Below are 26,264 nucleotides of genomic sequence, written 5' to 3' on the forward strand. Positions count from 1 at the left end.
AGCAAAACAAATGTGAACATGGACATGCGCGGAAAAGATTTTCCGGCCGCTTTGGCCTTTCCGGCCGCTTTGACCTCTCCACCCGCTTGCCGCTTCCCAAGTGTGAACGTAGCCATAGTCTGCAGCGCAAAACGTCTCTCGTTTGCGATTGCGCCCCTACGGAAGGCTGGTAGTTACTGTTGTGTTGCTGAATCCCAAACCAGCAATTACGAAAGGCTGATAGTTGCTGTTGTGTTGTGGAATCCCAAACCAGCAATGTACACACCAAAGGGTTGATGCCAGCAGTGAAATTCCACCGACTCGCAACAGAATGCACGAAACAGACAGCCGACAAGCATGGATTACATGTGCGCAGTACAGCGTAAGTAAACTCTTGTTGCAGGCGCTGACAGTTCTCATCGGAGTTCACGCGTCCTGAGAAATTGATTATGTGCACTATGCACTGAACAAGACCGGAGTTCATTCCTGCATCACTAGTACACCAATCAGTCGAGATTCTGTGAGGTACAAGGCCGCTTCCTGTTTGCACCGGCCTAAGTGAAGCAGAAATGACTCGCACGCACTACTTAAAATGCGTACACATGCCATAACTATGCAGTGCGGTGAAATATTCTGTACAATTCTGAATCTGTTGACGTAAAGGCAAATGACGGCTGCACGCTCGCACACAGCGGAAGACACAGCGGCCCATGCACTTGCCGCAGGAAATGCAAGGCGACGAAAGCTTCGTAAAAAAAAGCATTACTCGTTTTTGCGCGTATTTCAGTTTTCTAGCAAAGACGCAGCGAACAAGCTATTGCTATGGGAGTAGGTATATAGCCTGCATGGTCACACGTGCATTTTCACGTGTATAGCCGTCCTTGACTTGTGAAACGCACTTCGCCCCGACGAGGACGACGCCATCTACGCTTAACGGAGATTAACAATTAATGATGTCTTCTCCGATCGGGCGGGTCGTCTCAATGATGCGTTTTCGAAGACTGGTCCATTCAGTGGCGCGATGAGAGACGGTTACTCCAAACGCCCACTGTACCTGTCGTACTTACTGTATTTTACTGAGCTTGCATTACTTTTTACTTAATTTCTTCACAAGCACTACTTTTTACTAGAGCACTGCACGGGCCGATTTTTTCAGCCCGGGCCCGGCCCGGGCCCGTTATTACGTTGGGTGGCCCGCCCGAGCCCGATCAAAACTTTTATGGCGAGACCCGGGCCCGGCCCGGGCCCGGAAATAATATACGTTACCCGGCCGGCCCGGCCCACCACCCCTTTACCTTAGGCCCGAGCCCGGCCCGAGCCCGACTCTAAACCGGCCCGAACCCGGCCCGAGACCGAAAAATAATGTTTTTCAGAGTTGAGTCGCCCGAGAATAACTCACTGCACGTTACATGCACACCACCAGAAAGCCCGAGCCCGGCCCGGGCCCGGGTCAAAAAGCACACGCCGTGCCCGAGCCCAGCCCGAGCCCGGGAAAAAACAGTTCTACCCGGCCCGGCCCGGCCCACGGGCCCGGGCTTTCGGGTAAGCACGAGTCCGTGCAGTGCTCTAGCACACACACACGCGAGGGGGGAGGGGGGGTCCCATGTCTTTGATATACATACATAGAGGGTGCTTAAACTACCGATATTTATTATCGATCACGTCACGTAGAGGAAAGCAGACGCTTGCCCGATGAACCCCCCCCCCCCCCGAAAAAAATTTCTGGCTACGCCCCTGCTCCTCACCGCCGACGATAGGCCTAGTCGGGTAGGGCTAGCCGAGCCGCGGCGTAGTCCGAACACGTCTCGAAAGTTGAAAAAGAGTACACTGACCGGCAAACATCAGACATCGGTGTGTTCCTTAGAAGAAACTGCGTCGAATAGTGCACATTTCGCTGCTAGGAATCACAAAAATCAGTCCGAAAACGTGTGCAGAAGCGGGAGCCGAAATTTCCGCGTCCGCACTGGTCGGCTTCTTCTTCTCTCGGCTGCCGAGATGCCGGTTACTTCTCATGCTTGGCACCTGGCTAGAGCGCAGATGGCACTGTAGCATGAAATCAAACTGAAATGACGCAGTTTCGGCCCAAGTTTGTAGACAACTTGGTCCACTGGGTCGGCATAAGTTCTTGTCATGGCAATGTCATGCTGTGCATGCATGTACGTATGTCACAAATTTATTTTATTCTTGTCGTGCGTGCCATGACATTCGTAGGAATCATGTCATGGCTAGACATACAGACCATGAAATTTATACCAATCATTTTATGACCCACATGGCAAGACATGCCATTAATGTCACACATGCATGTCTGTCACGCATATTCAGATGATGAGTCTGAATATATTCAGAATATATCCCGTCAAAGAAATTCATGCCATTCAATTCATTATAGTCATCTCATTTGTGACATTCCTGTCAATTTCATTTTCTAACAAGTTATCCGTGAGATGAATGAAATGACATCACATGCCTCATATAATTGACATGCATCTGATGACCTGGTTGTCATGAATAACATTATTGACATGAGGTGATGGCGTCGTCGTCATTGCTTTAACTGAATATGCATCAGGATATGTGTGGCGAGACATGAGTGCATGGCAAGACAAGAATGACATGGAATGAGATGCTCATACATGTCTTGTCAATAATGCCATGTCATGCAATTCATGGTATTCATGTCAGTATATATGTGCCATTCATGCGATGTTATTTATGTCATGCCATTGATGTCAGGTCATGCAGGCATCTCATGCCATTCATATCCATATATATATATATATATATATATATATATATATATATATATATATATATCGAATTAAGAAAACGACCGCGACAGCACAATGTCTTGTCAGCACCATTCATACAATTTATGATTTATGTCATGACATGCATGTCATAATATGTATGGGTTGTGATTGATGTAAGGTCATGCATGCATGCCCATTCATATCCTGATATATATTGAATTAAACAAACGACCACAACGGCATCATGGCGTTCATACCATTTATGTCATGACATACATGCCATGACAAATATGTCATGTCAGTGATGACGTGGCTTGTCATCATGTTCTGTATGCATGCATATCATGTCGCCCCGTGTCTTTTCTGACATCATCATCATCAGTCTATATTTATGTCCACTGCACAACGAAGGCCTCTCCCTGTGATCTCCAATTACCCCTGTCTTGCTCTAGCAGATTCCAACTTGCGCCTGCAAATTTTGTAACTTCGTCACCCCACCTAGTTTTCTGCCGTCCTCGACTGCGCTTCCTATACTATAGCTTCCTATTGCTACTCTCCTACACACGTTGTTGTGCTCTTGGAGCCCTTTGTTGAGGCACCTGCCCGTAATTCCGATGTAGAATGCTACACACTTACGACCCTCATACCACTCCTACTTTACACTATCCAAATTTCTTTACATGTTTGACACCACATTGCGATACTCGAAGGTCTCCATCACTGTGCTCTACGCTCACTTTTCTACACAAACCTATCATCTTCCTGGGCGCCCAGAAAACTACCTGCACATCATACCGGGACGTCACTTGTTGCGATCGGTGCGCTGCTGTGTGTATGTTAAACTGCCAGCGCCGTGGCAGTGGCAGCTGGTAGAATGTGACACATCGTTTATCAATGTCAAAAAGCACGCCCCAGAGGCGCACATTCGAATGCATTTGCTTGAGCTTCAGGCCAGGTACTCATGACCAGAAGTTTACACTGACGCATCTAAATCGCAGCCGTCGGTCCATCATTTTCGCAATCCGATGTCCTGTACAAGCATCTTCACTGCTGAGGCCTGTGCGCTATTGTCGGATGTGAAGCGTATTATGCAATTCAAATTAGAGAAAGCAGTTATATTTACGGACTCATTAGGCGTAGTTAAGGCTTCATTGTATCTACAAAAGCATATAAATGCTGTAATTATTCAACTATATTTGCCTCTGTGCACTATTTAGGCAGCCGAATGATGTTTTGACGCCATAAGCTGCTTTCACATGCATGCAACCGCAGGGCTTCGCTTTACTTGTACGCTTTCCCTGCAGTTACCTCGCAGCATCCTTTACAAGTAATAAGGACGAACGCCTTGTTCACCTGCGGCACCGCGTCTGTTCGGCGTCTATACTTGGCGTTTGCTCGCTAACGTCATCCAGTACCATATGCTAGAGCGGGGTAGTAAGTTAACTTTCAAGTGAATAATTAGGCCTTTATAGCGTTCCGCATCGTCAATGCATCATCAGTGCTAACGTTGTGGCGCCACCTGCTAACTGGAAATGAAACCAGCTTTAAGGGTCGGCGCCGTGTATGTAGTCCTAACAGCGTGAAAACAAACAGCCGAACTCAATAATTACGACAAAACATACCTAATTCTTTGACCTCAGCTTGAGATGAGACTTAAAGATGACGGATTTTGCCACTTGTTTCCTGCTGACAGGGCAGAGAGCCAGTAACAAGTGCTAATTCTGATCGAAGCGGGTGGTCGGCACTGTATGGGTGCTGCCATGTTGCTATAGGTGATCACGGATAGGATGGCTATTACGGTTACCGGCGGTAACTGCCACAGTAATTCTCGGTATACGACGCGCTTGCGCAAAGGTCCTAACATGTCATGTATCGCTGTACCGTATCACGTAGCGAGGAAAAATAAAACTCTAGTGTAGCCAATAATCAGCCAGTTACGCCAGGAACTATATACCGCTGCGCAAAGATATTGCCTGTGTACGCTTCGTACCTTCGGCAGTACTGACAACCGCTTGTGAGATGGAGTATAGCAACTCGCTTACTCTTGTGGACCGTCACGAAACATTCAGCTTCGACCATTCGTGCGCTATCGATGTAGTACCGTCACTTATTGTGCGTATATAGTGCGCATATATTCAAGTGTGCGCCCATTCACTTATTCTTGACACTTTGGCGAAAGAGTGGGTGTAAGTTTCCGTGCTGGTTAGGATAGATGTATGTGCGCGAAACCTACTACGACAGGAAGCATCGCTACTCCCGTTATCATTGTTTAACGAGCGGTACTCACTCTTGCCGACGTACCGGGGCTGAAGCCTTTTCTTTGAAGGTTAGCAAGACAACGCTGGTGCATGAGCGAATTCGTGTATGCTCGAGGAAAGCCGTACATCTCGACGTGCCGGAAACATGTACGGACAGTCGCAGCAGCGGTCCGCGAACTTGGCCCCCACATATTCATTACATTCCTGAATATGCCAGTCACTATTTTGCAGCCAACTACTGCAAGCGTCTTCAATCCACATGATTGAATTATGAATTGAATTAATTGAAGCATGAATGATGCACAGTTCATTAGCGAAAACTTAGTTGCATTTCCGACAGCTGATCGCACAGAAGCAAGGTAGAAGCGGCAATGGTTTCGTAGTCGTGCGCGGTCGCTGAGGAGACTTATGGCACACCGCCGTAAGCGCCATATCGTTTCACTAGAGTAAACTGCTCCGCGAAAAGGGTCAATAGACGATCACAACGAGCTGCTTGCACTGCTTTGAATACTTCGCCGAACGTATCCTAGAAAGCAAGCGAGGAGGTTATGCGTTTTGTGATGAAGCGTCATTTTGTTTGTCATCCGGACGGACCAACCCTGATGCGAACTATAAGACGAATACACTTTGTATCTTAACAAAACAGTAACGAAACCCCAATTATTTTTTTTTTCGCTCAATGCCTTGAGCAGCATTGTGCGCTTCTCGTCGTAAGCGGCGCCCCGTTAAGCGTGAAACTGCTCGGGTGGCGAAGGCGCACGCGTGCAAGCGTTATCTCAAATGTGGAAACAGGCGAGGCTTCCTGACTTGTTCGTCTGCCAGAAAACAGAGGAAACTTTTCTTTTTTCTCGTTTACCTAAACGCTAATAAACTCGTTGCCCGAAGGCGTGCATGACCACTTTTATTATAGCATCGGCCAGTTCCTCTAAGCCATTTTTCTTCGGCAGCCATTGCGGTCTCAAATCGGAACCCGCCACACGATTTTTATTCTTTGTTATGGTCTTAAATATGTCCTACTCGGCCTCTCTAGGTCACGATTTTAGCCGCCGTTTCTCCAAGTCGCCGTCAAGGCGTGCCCAAGTTATCGTAAGAAGTTCGTGTTTCGCGCATATATCAAAGTGCCGCCTGCGCACTTCGTTCAGCAGTGCACCGCAGAAAAACGACGAAGGCGCTGCAGCCGCCATTCCGCGAGCAGACTGCGCTGTATAAATATGCGGCACGGGACGCTGGAAGCAATTGTGCTCTCCTTTTACGGCCCTCTATGGAAAAGAACGGCCTCTCGCTCACTGATGGCGGCCGCGTGGCGTGGCACTTGTTCAGTTGAGGAAGGAGCCGCAACAGAAAAAGCCGTGCTGCAAATACAGCGTTCATTATGGAATATTGCCAGTGCCTTATAATTGTATGAGCTTTTTTCAGGGGCAAACGACAGTGCAAACGCGCATACTTAAGCTCTTTCCCCTGTCCGTTCCAAATTGCCAGAAACAAAAAAGCTGCGTTCAGACATTTCGTCACGGACGTAAAGGTTCAGACATATTGGTGGAGCTGAAGCTTTCTGTTAGCAGAGATACGAAGGACCTCGTGGAGGAGGTCTTACGGCACTTGAAGTTAGCGATTTATTATGTGGGATAAATTATGTTTGTTTATCTGCCAAGCAAAATGATGTTCCTTCGCACACGCCGTTTCAAGACTCAATAATGAACATATTTTGTTCCTGTTTTGGTTGTGTTTTTGACATTGCATTCATCAGTTATGTCATGTTTGTCAAATGGCTGATGATGGTCGGGAATAATGTTTGCAGTTTAACAGTTCCGTTTACCCTTGACGCTACAGTTTAGTTGTAGAGGCGCTATTGCAATTATATGCATGTATTATATCGTTTTCTGCGATTCCATTAATCCTGAAATGCGCTTGCTTGCCACACAGCTTTAAAATTATGGCGTACTTGAAAGAGTACGTTGTGAACAGCCTGTCAGTTGCTGTGAACCACTTTCAGATCCCGGCGGCGGTCAATGAGACTCGTTTGTCACGCAGCCTGGACGTTCGCTCTTGTCTATGCTTGTGAGAAGCATACTGCATTGCAACCATTTTTAGGGCTCGCTTTCGTTTTTTGCGTCGAGGTAGAATGCCTCGACAAGTTTGCAATTATGCAGTAAAGATAGCCTGCTGTCTAGAGAGACTTGAGTTTCGGTTGAAAGTATTTAGCATGAGATGAGCACGTCGCTTGTTGACGTGCTTGACGCATCACGACGTATCCTTTACAGCGAAGCTGTACACGTCTACCAGCCAAAGAAATTTTGTGTCGTTGGCGAAAGCACAAAAGCGCTTAGCCTTGCACTCGGCCGCGCAACGCTTGAAACAGCGAAGCTGGGCGATCGTAGCGCAGCATTTTCCGGAAGTGCGCGCGAACTTTTCATCTTATAACTCATGATGATGATAATTTCTTTTCGCGCGTCTCGGACTTACGGCCGTCACTGCGCGTTGCATAGCGCAGCTTGCAACACCGACACCGCGTTCCAATGCCCACACCGTGTTCCAGGAGACCCGCTCCGTGAATGCGTCTCTCTCTCTCTCTCGCTCTCATAACGCGCAAAACCACTTTACCTCGCAGAGCAGGAGCGTACGAACGCGCCAGCTGCGGACGAAGACGACGACGCTCGAACGCAATCATATGGTTCGCATAAATGCTTGTTCTGCAGGCGTGGCTGTATAGCCTAGGTTGCTGAACATGCATTTATGCGAACCATATACTAGCAATAGAGAACGAAAAAAAAAAAAGTGGCTGTATAGCCTAGTGTTTACGACGCTAGCTTTGGGACCGGGGGTACGTGGGCTCGAATCCCGCCTCGGCTAGAAAGTTTATTTTCTTTTATTTCTCGGTAGTTTCTTGATGCGCAACACAAATTACGGCTGGCTTAAACAGCTTCGCTGTTGAAAGCGTTGCAGCAGGCAAGTGGCTCGCGCTCCCGCGGTCGTCGTCTTCCACAGCTGTATGCCTTGCCGCTCATCATTCCAGCGTAGAACATCACTTCTCTTCTGCCGTCGTAATGGGGAGGCCGCGTTTGCGGGGGTTATGAGCGATTGCTTAATTAAGGACGTATGAGCCCATTAGCGGTGCATCACTGCATGCTTCGCACCTCCCCAGGTTTCACGCCAGTGGAGCTGCATTTCGCTGAATGGGTCATTTGACACTTACGCATAAAATTTAATTCACCGCTTAAGCCGAGCCTAGGACTCAACTAGTGCTAACTGTAATAACTGATAAAAACTAACAGTAATAAAGGCGTCCATAATGGCCAAATTGCTGAGGCAGTTAAAGAAAAAAAATTGCTGCGGCTTCGCTCAGCTACTGACCCTGGATATGCAAAGCGAAAGCTTGGTTTAGCCTGGTTGAGTTTTGGTTTGACTTGATTAGCCTTTCATTTAGCTGTAATTATTATACCTAGGTATACACTCATCGATAGAAGCCAGATATAAATTATAATCCGACAAGTCCAAGCGTTTGCGAGCCGAACGGCTAGCTCTTGCTCAGTCTCCGACGCGCGCTTGCTATTCCGGACCCTCTTAAGTGAAGCAGTTCGCCGGGCGAAAGATGCGTGTCAGACGCCGCTTGTGGCGTGGTCGGACGCCGGTAAGATGCCGCGGGGTGGTCAGACCTAAAGTCCCTAGATTTTCTGCTCTTTTTCAAAAAAATAAAAAAAATGTCTAGGAACTTTAGTCAGACTATAGAGAAAGAAACGCTGCCAGCAACAGCTCAGCTCGCGGTGCTGCCACCAGCAACAGCTAAACGGCGGAAAACGGCCAGTGTAGCTTTCGCCACAAAAAAAAAAAAAAAAAAAAACACTGCCCAAGGACTCCGTACAGATGCTTAACGAGCGAAGCTGAAACGTGCGGCCCAGGTGTTCAGCAGTGGGTTAATCCCGATGCTGTATTGAAGCGTTTCTCAATTATTGGTTACATGTTTGTGTTTCTAGTGGAACGCAAGCGCCAATGGCGGGCGGATGCTGCTAACCACGACGCCGAGCTAACTCGAGATATCGAACGCATGCGAAAACGGCGAACCGAGGAGCCGGCGTTGCGGGCAGAGCAGCGTCAACGTGGCAATGGCGGGAACGCGTTCGCTAACGACGCCACTAACGGCGCCGCCAATGGCGCGCGCGCTTGGGTGCGACGTAGAGAACAGCGTAACTGACGGCGCAGCCAATGGAGACGTTTATCGAAATATCGTACGAACGGTTTTTCGTTTCGCCTAGCCATATACCGCTTTTGCTGTAAAGTGATGGTTTCACAGCATACAGCTAAGCACTAGTTTTCAAAAGCAAAACCACAAAACAAGCATCAAAACTACATGATGGATGATAAGGCGCGTGTGAACAATGGTAACACCCTCTGACTCGTTCCGGTAAAGATTAGGTTTGTAGCTACTTCGAAAGGGGTTGACGTCATTCAAAACCCTCGTGTGAAGTGCAAAACATATCATGTATGCTAATGACGTCTGCACGTTCCTTCTCCCGCGTGTGTTTCCCGGTAAAGACTATGGTTGCGTAAGCTACTCCGAGTGGAAAAGTACCCAACAGAATAGAGGACGCCCTGCGAAGCGACGACCACCAGACCCAGCTCCGGGCTGCCCAGAGGGCTCACGAAAGGGCGGAGGCTCACGGGCTTCCCGTCCCAACGTGGGTGTGGCCCGCGACCCCTGCCGACCACTAAACAGAGTGGGTGGGGAGGGGTTCCTCAGGACTCAATAAAGTTATTTCCTCCTCCTCCTCGGCAGCCGAACACTGGTGGACGCATCCATTCAAACAATGATTGAGAAGCACGTTTCCCACAAGCATTGATTTCCTAACGCCGGGCAGCAACGCTTCCTCGTTCCTTACAAAGCTCGTACCGGGCTTTCACAGGCCTTCTCGTCGTAACCACGACGCTTAATCAAACATCGGGGTGCGCTCTTTCCTGGTGCTTGAGTACGAAAACGCTGCGTCGAATTCCAGCGTGGCAGCGTCGACCATCACAGCTCGGCCAAGGCGAACAGGCGCACCACGCCACTCGTCCGAATGGTTATTAGAGGACACGCGCGGTTCAGGTTGTGCTACAGTATCGCCGTCACCCGTTTGTGTGCTTTAAGTGATGCCACTTGCTGCCGTCAATGAGTTTGTGCGCTTCTTACAATCTCGCACCTCCATGCCATTCGTTTACAATCAAATTCGACAGTTCGTAGAAGAATGCCGCAGGTTCACCCGAAAGGCGAAGCATCAATTGCGATAACAAATTAGTAGAGAGCTAAACGGAGTAAGGATAGTAGTTTTATCAGCTGTACAAACTTCGACATGCAGCAGCACCAGCAACGCGCAGAACTGTTGTCGACGCCGTGGGCGTTTTTCCCGCGTTCGCACCGAACGCGCGCGGCGTTGGTGACTGTTGCCGGTGCCTCTGGGGCGCCTACCGTCGCGTCTCTAACCTAAGCTGCTTCGCATTATCGCGCGCGGAGCCGCAGGTGTTGCCAGTCGTTGCGGAATCCGGAGAGGAGCGTCGGAGAGGAGAGGAGGAAAGCCGAGAGGAGAGGAGATGAGACAAGGAGAGGAGGGGGAGGAGGATGCGCAGCGCTGTAGGGGTGTGGACGCACGGCGGTTGGATGGATGGAGGGAGGTAGGGAGTGACATAGCCCCGAGCATAAGATGCTTCGCATCTAAAACACAAAGCACCTTTTCTTCGTGTATCTGCACTGTCATCTCATTCGCTTACTCCTACGCACACCTTCTTCATAAATTTCGTGTTACTTTACTCCGTTATTGTGCAGAACTCACCAAGGAGAGAGGCCACACAGGGCGTGACGCATATTCAGTTGTTTAAACTTATACCGGTGTCGCACGACCAAATTTTATCGCGATGAAGCCCCATCCGGATCGAAATTCTCGACTGAGATTGGCTCCCTCGCGCAGCTTGTGCGAAGAAGCCAATCGCGGCCGAGAAATTCGATCCGTATCGGGCTTAATCGCGATCAAAAGTGCGCCGTGTGACACCCATATGTCAAGTGAACAAAAATTAAAGCAGGTCTAAAAAAAATTACGTAGCTTGCACTGGCGGCGCAATGCTAGAGAGACAGCGGAGCTGATAGGCACCTTAATAGTCCTGGCCTTTGGGCTAGGCTAAGCACTACCAAGTCATCCCCCGCCCTTCCCAGATTTTATTTATTATTGATTGATTGTCAATTAGCTATTTATTGGCTATCGATTGGCTATCGCAAGGTATTCTGCACGTATTTGGCCTAGACTAAGCACTAACAAGTCATAATAATAAAACAACAACAACAATAATAACACCTTTATTCATAAAAACAAGTGGTACAAAGTGTCAAGGCATTAGAAAAAAAGTTACTACAACAAGCAACTTGACTGGTCCTAATAACCAGAAGGCGCATAGCAATAATCCCCAGCACTTCCCCGACTTTATTGATCAATTGTCGATTTTCGATTAGCTATTGATTGGCTATCCATGACTGACTCAGCTTAAGTTGTCCCAACCATGTTTAGCTAGACTTAGCCAGGCTCAACTTCGCTGGTTCACAGAGGTGTGCGTCATTGCGCTTGGACCCTTTCTGCACTACCGTCAGGATCGGCCCACATTCCACTTTTTTCGGTTAACGCGCTACAAATTAAGCCCGGCTTGAGCAGCTCCGCTGTTAAAATTCTTAAACGTCACAGCGGCAGCGCGTGGCATCAGCGGCAACAAAGCTGCTCAAGGGGGAAACGAATGCGCATCTTTAGGCATACAATATACTCAGTGCTCAGGGCAGACCCGTCGAAGCCGCCACAGCGCCAATCGCAAGTGGGGCCCCTCGCGGCTGCACTCGGATATCGCCGGCGCACAAGGAAGAAGCGCAGAAACATGCACGCTTGCAGTAACGGAGGGACGCGCATGCGCGCAAGCGTCGGTCTCGACACCAGGGGTGCGGCGCCAGTAGGCGAGGAGGACCGTTTCGCCACGCGCGCACGTGCCCCGCAATATTTTGTCGCCGAGTGTACCTTCGCCCGCTGCAGCGTATGCGCTTGCTGCCAGCGTTTTGACAGTCGTTGTCTGCAGTCATTCAGCGTGATCTATTCATGTTTGTTTGTGCGCGCTCACACCACGCTTGTTCATTCAGTTAGTAATAGTCGGGCCACATTTTCCAACGCACGCTACACATGTAATGCTGCCCGGATCGGCAGTGCAGCGCTACAGGTGTGTCCCTTCGCACGCGCTTCCCACGGGAAGCGCTTCTCATCAACACCACCGTTTCACACGCGCCTTCTCGTGGTCATCGAGTCTCTCTTCATGTCGGTCTACTTACGCCGCAGCACACCTGCTTACTTAATCAGCTCATGTTTACTGCAATTCATATTGCTACCAAAGCCGCTCACCTTACTTCGTATGACATTGCTGTGTTGTTATCGCATTCATTGCTTCGCCCTTAGGGCGAAACTGTGACATTTTTTGAGCGGCTCAAAAGATCCGGCTCCGGATCTTTTGAGCCGTTCAAGAAAGAAAAAAGAGCGAGTGATCCGTGGTTCAGTAAGTGAGCGGCGGTTTTTGAGCTACTCAATAGATCCGGCTCCGGATCTTTTGAGCCGCTCAAGAAAGAAAAAAGAGCGAGTGATCCGTGGTTCAGTAAGTGAGCGGCGGTTCAAGAAAGAAAAAAGAGCGAGTGATCCGTGGTTCAGTAAGTGAGCGGCGGTTTTTGAGCTACTCAATAGATCCGGCTCCGGATCTTTTGAGCCGTCAAGAAAGAAAAAAGAGCGAGTGATCCGTGGTTCAGTAAGTGAGCGGCGGTTTTTGAGCTACTCAATAGATCCGGCTCCGGATCTTTTGAGCCGTTCAAGAAAGAAAAAAGAGCGAGTGATCCGTGGTTCAGTAAGTGAGCGGCGGTTTTTGAGCTACTCAATAGATCCGGCTCCGGATCTTTTGAGCCGCTCAAGAAAGAAAAAAGAGCGAGTGATCCGTGGTTCAGTAAGTGAGCGGCGGTTTTTGAGCTACTCAATAGATCCGGCTCCGGATCTTTTGAGCCGTCAAGAAAGAAAAAAGAGCGAGTGATCCGTGGTTCAGTAAGTGAGCGGCGGTTTTTGAGCTACTCAATAGATCCGGCTCCGGATCTTTTGAGCCGCTCAAGAAAGAAAAAAGAGCGAGTGATCCGTGGTTCAGTAAGTGAGCGGCGGTTTTTGAGCTACTCAATAGATCCGGCTCCGGATCTTTTGAGCCGTTCAAGAAAGAAAAAAGAGCGAGTGATCCGTGGTTCAGTAAGTGAGCGGCGGTTTTTGAGCTACTCAATAGATCCGGCTCCGGATCTTTTGAGCCGCTCAAGAAAGAAAAAAGAGCGAGTGATCCGTGGTTCAGTAAGTGAGCGGCGGTTTTTGAGCTACTCAATAGATCCGGCTCCGGATCTTTTGAGCCGCTTCAAGAAAGAAAAAAGAGCGAGTGATCCGTGGTTCAGTAAGTGAGCGGCGGTTTTTGAGCTACTCAATAGATCCGGCTCCGGATCTTTTGAGCCGCTCAAGAAAGAAAAAAGAGCGAGTGATCCGTGGTTCAGTAAGTGAGCGGCGGTTTTTGAGCTACTCAATAGATCCGGCTCCGGATCTTTTGAGCCGTTCAAGAAAGAAAAAAGAGCGAGTGATCCGTGGTTCAGTAAGTGAGCGGCGGTTTTTGAGCTACTCAATAGATCCGGCTCCGGATCTTTTGAGCCGCTCAAGAAAGAAAAAAGAGCGAGTGATCCGTGGTTCAGTAAGTGAGCGGCGGTTTTTGAGCTACTCAATAGATCCGGCTCCGGATCTTTTGAGCCGTTCAAGAAAGAAAAAGAGCGAGTGATCCGTGGTTCAGTAAGTGAGCGGCGGTTTTTGAGCTACTCAATAGATCCGGCTCCGGATCTTTTGAGCCGTTCAAGAAAGAAAAAAGAGCGAGTGATCCGTGGTTCAGTAAGTGAGCGGCGGTTTTTGAGCTACTCAATAGATCCGGCTCCGGATCTTTTGAGCCGTTCAAGAAAGAAAAAAGAGCGAGTGATCCGTGGTTCAGTAAGTGAGCGGCGGTTTTTGAGCTACTCAATAGATCCGGCTCCGGATCTTTTGAGCCGCTCAAGAAAGAAAAAAGAGCGAGTGATCCGTGGTTCAGTAAGTGAGCGGCGGTTCTTTCGGAGAGAGGAAGCCGGTTCTCTCTCGCTGAGCCGTGCAGAACCGTTCCGTCTCTTCTGCTGCGTGTGACTTCCGCGCCATGTATTAGCAGTGCGAGAAAGCAACTGCCCTCCCGCCCTTCCTCGCTAGTACTCGCAAGAGTCGCCTCCACCCCATCACCTTCGGCTGTCTTTTGAGCCGCTCTTTTTGAAAAACGAGTGAGTCGTGGTTCAAGTGAGTGGCGGTTCTTTCGGAGAGAGAACCGGCTCCCTTTCCCCCCCCCCCCCCCCAAAAGAAAAAAAAAAAAAAAACGCCGCTCGCTTTTACTGTACCACGGCTCACTCGCTCCTTAAAAACAGCGGTTCAAAAGATCCGGCTCGCTCCTGAGTGACCCATCTCTAGTACGGATGAAGCCGTACTACGCACGCGAGGGATAAGCAACCCTCACAAACCGCTTCAGCACTGTGTGCATTCCTGTATGTTAGTTTTTTTTTTTTTTGTCTTTTCAGGTTGGCACTTTTGCCCATAGTGCTCGCCCGCTGCTCTGAAGCGACCTGGTCGGTCGCTTGTGAGAGGGGAAATGATGCGAATTAAGTTGGCACGTGATGACTTTGGCCCCTTGAGGCGAGGACTAGAAAGTTCGTGGTCGTGGGCGGGATCTCCGAGGATCAGCCATTGCTAAAGGCAGACGTTTTTTGCCAATCTTTCGCTGGTTAACTATTTTAGCTTGTTCTAGCTAGGCGACAACATATATATATATATATATATATATATATATGACGTCATGACATTCATGTCATGAGTCCTCAAGAGTCCCTTTAGCTACAGCTAAGAGATCTTAGGCGAAAGCCTTAGTCATGCTCATGACTATGACTTCTACCATCCACCTTTCGTGTTTCCTTCACTTAGTACCCACGTCCGAACCCATTCCTGTGGTTTTTGAGTGTTAATTTTTTTCGCTAAGTCATTGTCATTTTTGCTGAGGCATGCTAATGAATATGACTTCTACCAGCATCCTTTCGTGTTTCCTTCACTTAGTACCCACGTACGAATCGATGATTCGTTGGCAACAGGTTTGAGCGCAGTGATGCCGCTGGGCGCTAGCGCCCAGTGGCGTGCTACTTTTTCAAATCTCCCATGCTCTCTTTGCCCGAAAACATTGAAACCACAGCAGCTATCATCAATAGGGCTCTACAACTTATCTATCCAAGATGTTTGCGATCAAAGCAATACTTTCAGGTGCCTGAAGAAAGGACAGTGAGCAAAACTAAGTTGGTCGCTTACTAGTAACGCAGACGTGGAATTTTTAAGGCTTGGTACGAGTTGGCTGAGACAGCCTAAATAACAAATAGCGCAGTCCAGGTGTTAGCCTCCGTGTTAAGTCTGCCATCACACAGCTAAAAAGAAACAGACTCGGTACACTGCCTTATTTTGTTTTACTTTTAAATCTTTGTTACACTTATGCAATCATTTCGTGAATATTTTACCGATTTTTCTTTTTCTGCTGTTGTTCTCTAGGTACTCATTGCGTTCGCATGTGTGATAACTTGCTTTAATCAGCGGCTCCTCACAGAAAGAGAATTAGTTGAACGTTGAAAGGTGTTGCGCAGTTTCTTTTCTTAAGCAATATTGAAGGAATCCTGTCGCTTAGTCAAATCAGCCACAATCCCGCAGCAAAAACAGGTGTGATCGATCACGTATTCGCAAGAGCGACACAAAACTTGAAGTTCAGAAATGTATCGTACACCACTTTGACACGCTGTTACAGTCTTCTAAGGAGCGCGCCAGAGTTTTCCGAAACGTCGTTACAATTAACAAAATTACAAACTTATTCAGTCATAACGCCCCGTAGTGGAGAAATGCAATTGCGTTTCCGTCAGATCAATTGTGCAACATTTTCCCGTCATGCTTTCATATTGCCTCCATGCACGTGATCGTGCCCGCGAACTTCCAACAATCACGTCAATGCAAAACTTGCGGACCTCCTATCGTTTAGAAGGATGCAATAACCTTCAGGTTAGACTCGAATCTAATGATATGCCTTAAAGCAAGCCAGAGCGTCGATCACAAACTCTCAAAGTGGCTCGACTATCAGTGGCTCGACAAAGGAGCCCTCAACCTAGAAACCTTCGCAATTTTTTTTTCGGGAAACCAGTTTGTTTGCAAATATGGCAAAAGTCATTCTGACGACTTCCTTTGAGTATCTTTCAATGCCGAAAAGAATGACTAAAGAGAACTCGTTTTCTTGACGAATTGAAACGAGAGAAGGCGCGTCTGTAAAGATTGTAACTCGTCACAAGGCCACAAGCCTTGGCTCACATCGTGTGCCGCAGTCATAGCGGCATGCTAGTGAGTTGAACGATTTCAGAGTTCGTTTACAGTGTACCATTGGACGCTTATCTGCCTTGTCGCAGGTTTACCACCGAGTGCCCCCGACGACCGGAAGCCCTTGGGTTGCCTCCGCTGGTCCCTGGAAGAATGGCAGGCATGTGTACATAAGAAGCCAGTTCGAGCCGATGAGCAGGCGCGTCTGAAAACACCGCCGTTTATTTCGATTTTGTTTGTGACAATGCCACATATTATTTGTCACATGTGGGTGCTGGTAGTTCGGCTTTGACTCCCATGTGCCTCTTGCTTCATCAGCTTGTAGCTGCTCATTTCAGCAGCAGCCAATCGGAAATGTTTACATGTGCACCACGTGCCAGAAGAAACGATTGTAGTACCCATTGCAGTTCACTTTTATCAGATACGTTTTGTCGGTTCTTGTATATGCTTGAGTTAATCACACATTTCTTTACCTGCGCGAGTGCTCCGGAACCAATAAAGGCAACCCTTTGAAAAAGACGCTGATGGCCTCTGTCTCCTTACTTGTTCAGTATGTCCACTATATATTATGTCTCACCATACATTCGCGTGTAATCGCTGGTACTTGCGTACATTAGAGAATGCCCACTGCTCAGCAATTCATTGGACCGCATGGCCACCGGCGCGCCACTGGAGAGCTGGGTGACGAAATGCAGTCATACTGCGTCACAAAGGCTCTTGCTTTCTTCTTATACCACAGAGCATCGGCTTGTTGTCCCACCGATCGCGCAAAAGCACCGTCAGCCACAAGCTCCGGGTTTCATTCGCTGTACATGCCAGCCGCGGTAGCACAGTGGCCGACGCCCTTGCAGTGACTATGGCAATGCGCTGCTGAGCCCGAGCTCACGGGTTTCATGCCCGCCGTCGCATTTCTACGGGGCCAAAAATGATCTTGCACGAATGTCAACAGTGTAATCCCGGGTGCGCGCTCGTCATTTATGCCTGCGGTAAAGAACCTCAGGTGGTCGATGCTTTACGGCGTGTCTCGTAATTAGATCGTGACACGTAATACCCTAGAGTTTAGTTTAGTTAATTTCAAAATGTATGCAAGTTCACACAGGCGACAACATTTGTGGAGTTTCAAGTACAACAAGCACGACCGTGCGCCGAGAGGCAACGGCGATAATCTGGTAACACAGAAAAGCAACGGCGCATGGCTACCAAGACAGCACGGTGGGAACGTAAAGATTGATCGAGTTGCCGGGAGAAAGATGTAATAGAAGCTATAAGAACGAGTAGCGAAAAGTGTGCAAGCGCAACATCTGTCCACATACTTGAGAAAGCGAATGCCTTTTTTTTTTGTTTTTTTATATGTAACGTGACGTTCTGAGCAAGAGTGGTGCGAACGAAAGCATGGAACAATATAGTAAGTGCACAAATCTCTTTAGAATCAACTGTTCAAATTAGACCAACGTGATGTGTACGCCTTCATCTTGTCTGCTGGCGCTAAAATTTCTCCATCCCTAGCTGGACCTTCTAGGAGTAGCGCCAACTGCGAGAAGGGCCTCGTGGCTTATGCCAAGAGAAAGTATTTCTTTGTGCGAGCGCTACGACCCACGTTGCATAAAGTGGCAGTGGGACATTAGGCAACTGCGAAAGCAGTCATTGTCATATCAAAGTCATATTATATCAAAACCATATCATATCGAAGAGCACGTCCGGGTGCAAACGTGCGCACCGGTTGAGAACAGAAAAGGATGAGCGCGAGGTGCCTGTCGTCTAGCAGCTACTCCTGGCCCACACCAGGGGGCGGGCTGAAGTTCCATGAAGGTAAAAGTACAGTACAGGATAATCGAAACCAACCAAGTACAGGATAATCGAAACTGTAAATAGACAACCAGGGGTCATCAGAAAGAAAGAGAGAGAAATAGAGACCGTGAATTGGATGCAAAGAATGGAAACGAAAAGGACAATGGAGATTTACAAGAATGAGAAGAAAGAAATTAGAAGGGAAAATCTGTACGATAACACAAAGGGCAGTGCCTTGCTATTTGAGGCTCGAGCCGGTTGCCTAAGGATGAAAACATATCGGAACAAATATTCGGAACTAGATGAGACATGTGTATGCTGCAGTAAAGATCCAGAGACCACTCAGCACATCCCAATGGAATGCGACGGGATCCACCCAGCGAGAACCGTAGGTAACGTGCAACTCCCAGAAGCGCTTGGGTTTAAAGTGGAAGGAAACATAAACAGATCAGCCGTAGAGATCAGCAAGAGACGATTAGAGTACTGGTGGAAAAAAAGCAGGGAAAAGATGGATACGACCTGATCTCTTAAAATCATAGGCAGCGGTACAAGGTAAATTTTTGAAAAAGAAAAATAATGAGAGGTATACAAAATTGCTAGATAAAGAACATGTATAGCATACCTGATTAAATCAAGCAGGCTAGGTGACTATTTGTCGCCGCCCCGTTTCAAAGGGGATGCCAATAAATCATCATCAAGGAAGGAAACACCTACTCAATCACCCACCGAGGTCATCTGAAAAATGAAGGGTAAGCGTAATGCAGCAATATTGAACCATACCGAAAATTGCGGCTACAATAAATGTTGTTACATGTTGAAAGACGCAGACAAAAGAGGCTATTTGCACACTATTTACACTGGAGCCAGACCGAAAAGCAGACGATGATGGTGAAACAGACACTCGCTCGCGCCAAGAGCCTATGGCAAAAGCCCTTGACAGTTTATTTGCGAATCTTTCAGAGACAATTGGGCAAGTTTTCACTTCTCAGTTGTCGCAACTTTTGCATGTTACTGCGCATCCAAATGTTCCTTCTGAAATCGCAGTTTCTGATGAAAATATAAAGAAACACCAATCGGCAGAGGTCTCGCCTCGCAGTACTGATGACAACGCAGCTGCCGCAACTCCTGTCGAACCTGAGGGCTTTAACAGTCACGAGACTGGTTCAGATACCACTGAGAGCATGGATTTAGATGCTCGAACGTGTAAGCGTCGTGCTTCTCCAAACTCCCCGAGAGCAACTACCCTCCACAAACTAAAAGCTAAAAAGAGTCAAAATGACAGGTTAACAAAGGATGATTTCCTAAAGGATAACATTCTACAGACGGCAGTAAATACTGCCGGAATATCGCCAACATAGGAAGCTTAAAAGTGCTGCAGTGCAACTGTCGTTCCATTTTTGCTGCAGCCGCTGATCTGTTATATCTCTGTGAAGAACTTTCTCCTGATTTGATTATTTTGCAAGAAACTTGGTTATCCACAGAAAAGAGTTTTCATTTAAAGAATTATCGCAGTTTTCGTCTAGATCGCCCTTCTCGTAGAGGGGGATAAGCATTTTTCATCTCAACAAAAATTTGTCATAGAGCTAAGATTAGTCACCAGTCATTCTCTGCTGAAAGTAAGATTCTAGCATTGGATTTAACGCTTCCTGGATGCGCCCCATTTTCGATAGTCAATGTTTATTTTCCTACAGGAGTTCTCAATACAGGAGTTCTCGATGCCGTGCTTGCAGCCTGCAGAAAGGATCTAATCATAGCTGGTGACTTTAATTCTCACCACGTATCATGGGGTTATCGGTCCGACTCTTGTGGTAAGATTGTTGGATTGGGTTTCGTCAAATAATCTTAACTGTGTAAATTCGAGAACCCCAACTTATGTATCCGGCAAATCACGTTCGGTGTTAGACCTAACTTTTTCCAGTTCGGGTTGTGCAATTTTCTCCTGGTCTACTATCACGTCGGCCACAAATAGCGACCATCTTCCAATAATTTTTGAGGTCATGCGACCAATTAATTTAGTCGAAAAGCATGTCCGCACCTTTGTTAACTATAGTAAATTTCAAGATTCACTGCGATCAGCTTTAAATAAACAGGTTGGTCTAAATGATGAAGTTAAGGCAGTTAATTTGTGTCAAGTGATAAGTGACAGTTACAAAAAATCCAGCTTCAGTATGCAGTCAACTAAAGGGGGTACTTATTCACCATGGTGGAATCCGGACTGTGAACGCGAATATAGAAGAAGAAAGGCAGCCTGGAGAAAGTTACTGTATAATCAATGTCCACGTAATTGGAATGACTATAAATTTGTTGCAACTACATTCAGGCAAACAGTTGACCAAGCGAAAGAAAATTATAACACTAAACATTACAGTTACATATCGCAGTCTAGTAATAAAAAAGCCCTATTTAGGTTTCTACGGTCTAAAAAGATTGTTTCAGCCCCAATAAATGTAGAGTCTGTTAGCTTAACTTCCACTGAATTGGTACAATCACTGGAGGAGATTGCAAAAGGCTTAGAGCGTAGATTCACATCACTTCGCCCCTATGATATACCGGCGCCTGAAACAGCTAATGATTACATAGCAGTCACATTAGAAGAATTAATGAGAGTGGTAAACATGCTGCCAGCTTCAGCCCCAGGTCCTGATGGCATAACTACAGCAATGATAAAACTATTATTCGAATTATCACCCCAGGATTTGCTTAATCTTATAAATTTCTCGATTAAAAATGCATGGATTCATCCAGACTGGAAGGTTGCCAAAATAATTCCACTACTCAAAAAACCGGGTAATGGATATACAATAGAAAACAGACCTATTTCTCTGACCTCAAATCTCGTAAAGTTAATCGAGAGAGTTCTGTATGGTCACATCGATAGGTGTATAATCGAGAACCAAATATTAAGTGATTCTCAAATAGGATTCAGGCCCGGCTGCTCAATTTGGTGTGCTCATGTTGACTTGGAGAGTCGAATTCAACTCGCTCGCCGCAACAACCAGTACGCTGCCTTAGTCACATTAGACATTGCGAAGGCGTATGACAGTGTCGATCACAGTATCTTAATCAACAGACTCGAAAGTGTGAGTCTCCCAGAGTACACAATTGCATGGATTCAAAATTTTCTAAGCGGACGCACATTTTATTGCTATCAAAACGGTGTGTCTTCTCGCATTTACAAACAGACAAGGGGCGTTCCTCAAGGTGCAGTACTTTCCCCCGTATTATTTAATATTTTACTAAATCACATCCCGACACATCATGACGTACAGGTATACGTATACGCTGATGATATCGCATTTTTCTCAGTATCAAATGATATTCATAGCTTATATAAAACTTTGCAATTGTATTTGAATCAGATTGAAATTTGGCTAAAAGGAATACAAATGTCGCTAAATGTCAGCAAAAGTGCAATCATTGTTTTTCCCTTAACTTTTCCTATCCGAATAACACTGTCGTATGGCCAGGAGATTATTCCACAGGTGCAATCTTTAAAATATCTGGGAATGATTTACACAGAAAAGCTTAATTGGAAGACACACATAGAATACATCGCATCTAAAGGAGCACGCGCAGTTGGTTTATTACGACGAGTCAGCAGCAATCGTTTTGGAATGCGCAGAGAGACCTTGCTGATGATTTATTGTATGTATGTCCGCCCCATTCTAGAGTTTGGATGCGTGTTATTTTCTGGAGGTCCTATTTATAAATTACGCCCTCTAGTTCTTTTAGAACGCGAATCACTACGTCTATGTCTCGGCCTTCCCAAATATGTAGCGAATAATATTCTTTATCATGAAACTCACCTGCCTTCTCTTCAAACTCGTTTTCGTATACTGACAGTCCAAACGTTACTGAACATATATGCTTCTCCCCAGAGACGCTCCTTCTATATGTTTATTAGAGAACCGGCTGCATTCTTTGAGAATCAATGGTCCAGACTGCATTGTCCCCAGGTAGTTTTTGTGCAGAAACTATTAGAGCCATTAGAAATATCAATCCGTGATGTGGATTTTCAAAATTTCCCTACTGCGACAGTAAGCGTTGAATTCGATGATATATTTCCTAATAACGCTAAACTCCTGCCTATTCGATACCTAAAAAGTTTGCTAGATGACCACCTCGAGAACCTCCAAATAAATGCAGTAATAGCCACAGATGCTTCTGTCAGTGAAGAGAAGGCAGGTGTGGGAATTTTTTCGGCATCCTTAAATTGGTCTTTCTCCCTTCGACTACCCGACTTTACGCCAATATTTCAGGCGGAGTTATTAGCGATCATCCTAGCCTTACGAAAACTTCCCACATCTATTACTTCAGCCGTAATCTTAACCGACTCCTTGTCTGTTTGCTCCGCTTTATCAGTGCCCAATTCATCTATCATTCTCCGTGAATTTCATTCATCCATCCCCCAACATTTACGCCTTATCCATCTGGTATGGGTGCCTGGGCACGTGGGGCTCACTTTAAACGAATCTGCAGACGCACTAGCAGCGGCATCTCTTAACGGCCCGGTACTGAGGATCCTAAGACCTTCGGCATACGTCACTTCTGCGAGATTTAAAAAAAATTCTGTCCAAGAAGATCAGGCCAAATCATGTGTACTCAATAACACCGATTTTCAGCACCTTAGGTTTCCTTGGCACAGCAGATGGTGTTCAACAAGAAAATTTGAGGTGTCGTTTACTAGAATGCGTTGCCGAATACCAAGGCTTAATTTCTATACCCATAGGTCTGGTTTGGCGCCTTCCCCTCAATGCTTTTATTGCAATGAACCCGAAACTATGGATCATTTCTTTATTGAGTGTCGTAGGTTCACCATGCATAGAAAACGACTTCTAGAAGGTCCCCTTCGCCAACTTGGATTGAACATTACGTTACCTATCATTCTATCTCTGGGGGCGTCGGCACTAGGACACTGTAATAGGAACGTATGTGACGCCATATTTAATTTTGTAATGGAAACAAAGAGACTGCCATGCTATTTTTTTAAGACAACAAAAATATTTGCTTCAAATTTTAAGATGCTATAGCATGAAAATTAATATTAGCGATTATAATTCATTGATTATATCTCATTCTTCAGTAATAAAATCCCATTTAGGTATCCTTCATTTTTCTTCCCACTGCCGCCCGGTTCATGGCCAATCCCCCGTAGTGGGTTGTGCTATATCTACAGGCACCAAAACAAACCAAACCAAACCAGACACTTCGTCGTGTTTTTTCTGGCGGCTCGTCTCTTGAGTATCGGTCAGGCGGGACTCCCGTGCCCAAGGTGGTGGTGGTGGTGGTGGTGATGTTGAAGCAGGCGGGGTTAGCCTGGCATGCATAGCCGGCAATTGTTCCGCCTATCCTCCTTCGAGTTGAGATCGGGGGTGTGTCACCAGGTGTGGATGAGACCCGTGTCTCGCAGGAACGCTATCAGCAGTCGTTGCGCTCTCTTCCTGATTGCCGCGGGCCCTCCGGGGAAAACGACGTCTTCAAAGGTCCTGTGCGTAAGACCGCTCTTTTGTAGGCTGGCGACCATCGCTTTTCTTTCTGTGTCAAACTGCGGGCATAGCCAAATGAAATGTTCGATGTCACCAATCTCACCACAGAAAGCACGGAGTGAGGAAGTGCGAAGCCCAGTCTTGAATAACCAAGCTGCGGTGTACGTAGAGTCGGTCCTGATGGGGTATAAAAGCGTCGCTTCTTCACGGGTAAATCCATGAGTCACGCAGGCTTTGTGGGGATTCTTGCGGATATCCCTAAAGTGAAGGCGGATTGCACCCTTAGGTTTCTGAAAAGCGTTTGGAGCTTTCACTTTTGGGAGACACGTCAGCTCTAGGCGCGCAAGGGCGTCAGCTTTCTCTTTTATTTATTTATTCACGTTGCCTCACAGGCTCCAGCATCGGAGCATTATGTGAAAGGGGGGGGGGGGGGAATTACATAGATAGGGGTATTGTCAGGAGCATAAGTACCATGACCATGCAAAACAATGCTTATTCACTGTCAGTGTGTGTGTGTGTAAAAACTTTTTATTTACAAAAGTCCTGAGGCTCGACTATTTCAAGTCGAGGCGGGCCGCTCCCACGATGGCACCAGTACCCATCACTAAAAAGTAAACACGACATTATACAATAGTTAATAACGCATTAGTATTTAGAAAAAATTGCCGTTACTTCGGCCCTAAAACTAGCTGGATCACGTATATTCACGATGTGCTCAGGAAGACCATTCTAGTGAATGATAGCCTGCGGCAAAGCCGATGAATTAGATGCAATGGTTCTATCAGAAATGCGTTGGAAGCTTAAAGGGTTGTTTAAACGGCGTGAGGTGCGGTAAGGTTGTGCAAGAGGCAGCGTTGAATGATTGACGCTATAGACTATCTTGTGGAATAGACAGATAAGGGCGATTATTTTCCTTGATTGCAATGTAGAAAGGGAGAGCGATGATTTAATGTTTGTTACTCTTGAGTGGTGGTTGTAGTTCCTGGAAATGAAACGTGCGGCACGATTTTGAACCAATTCGAGGGAATTAATTAAATAAGCCTGATGAGGTGACCAAATGGGTGATGCGTACTCGAGTTGCAGACGAACAAATGTTTGATAAGCGAGCTTACGCGTAGTGGCAGGAGTTCCATGGAGATTACGTTTTAGATATCCTAATGTGCGCGATGCTTTGGCTGTTACTTTCTGTATGTGGTTGGACCAGCAGAGGTTACTCGTGAAATGAACGCCTAAGTATTTATATAAAAGTGCGCGGGACACTAAAGTATTATTCAGTAAGTAATTGGAAGAAGATGACTGATTTTTTTTCCGGCTGAATGTCATGAGCTTGCATTTTTCGGTGTTAAGTGACATTTGCCATGATGTGCACCAAGCAGTTATGTGATCGAGGTGACATTGAAGTGCTAGGTGATCTGAAGATGAAAGAATTTTGCGATAAATGATGCAGTCATCTGCGAACAAACGAATGGTTCATGTAATGTTAGATGGCAAGTCATTAATGTAAATGAGGAACAACAACGGGCCCAGGACGCTACCTTGAGGTACACCAGAAAGTACATCGATAAATGGAGATGAATGATCGTTAATAACTGTGAATTGTTTGCGAGATGACAGGAAATTCCTTATCCATGAGGTTGTTGATGAGTCTATGTTAAGGTAAGTGATTTTACCTATTAAACGTGAATGCGCGACACGGTCAAATCCTTTTGAGAAGTCTAAGAATATGCAGTCTGTTTGAAAGTTCTGGTCCATATTGTGTAGCAGTTCGTTAGTAAATTCTAGCAGTTGAGTGTCACACGAGAAGCCTTTCCTGGACCCATGCTGGTTAGTAAAAAAGAAATTCTTACTGTCGAGATGCTGCGCAACACTTGATACGATTATGTGTTCGAGGATCTTGCATGAAACTGATGTCAATTAAATGGGGCCATAATTACGCGCGTTTGATTTATCACCTGATTTGAAGATGGGGATAATCTTGCCAATTTTCCAGTCGTTTGGAATTTCTCCAGTTGTTAAGGACTGACGAACGATATAACAGAGAATATTACTTGAATTTATGACAGTTTTTTTAGTATTTTGTACTAATATCATCAACAACGGCGGAAGTTGATATCTTGAGATTATTTATCAATGATGTAATGCTGGTGACACTAATTTCTATGGGGCTTGAGAACAGCGTGTCCATCAATTCCTACGTGTGATGGTATCCACTGAAACCTTATGTTAAATAATTTGCTCGTTAGATCGTTAATCAGTGGCAGAGATTGCCTTGTAAATTTCTCTAGAGGTAGGCCACGATGTAATCTCTGTAACGCTGACTTGGAATCCGTCAGCACTACGAAATCTCGCGCAGAAAAGGCCTGTAGTTTCCGCAAAGCCGCGGTGATTGCGGCGCTTTCTATTGTTGTAGAGGAAACTAGGCGATCCAGTCGGCCTGACCATGACACACCAAGGGGTGGTATGCAGAATGCCGCTGCACAGCTATCTGTTTGTGCGCACACCGAACCGTCTGTGTACACTTGTAGGTGGTGTTGACACGCTGTT

At 46.6% G+C, this 26,264-nt stretch overlaps 1 protein-coding gene across 1 annotated transcript in view; it reads left to right on the plus strand.

Annotated features, from left to right (window-relative positions):
• LOC119451010 (prothoracicostatic peptides) overlaps positions 1-16,678 on the plus strand; it is a 367,379-nt gene extending 350,701 nt beyond the window's left edge. Inside the window, exon 5 of the mRNA XM_037714445.2 lies at positions 16,536-16,678. The gene's annotated coding sequence lies outside the window, so the exon portion shown is untranslated. The remainder of the gene's footprint in view (positions 1-16,535) is intronic.
• Positions 16,679-26,264: the final 9,586 nt, after the last annotated feature.

This window comes from Dermacentor silvarum, chromosome 4 (assembly GCF_013339745.2).
Source record: "Dermacentor silvarum isolate Dsil-2018 chromosome 4, BIME_Dsil_1.4, whole genome shotgun sequence".
Classification (NCBI taxonomy): domain Eukaryota; kingdom Metazoa; phylum Arthropoda; class Arachnida; order Ixodida; family Ixodidae; genus Dermacentor; species Dermacentor silvarum.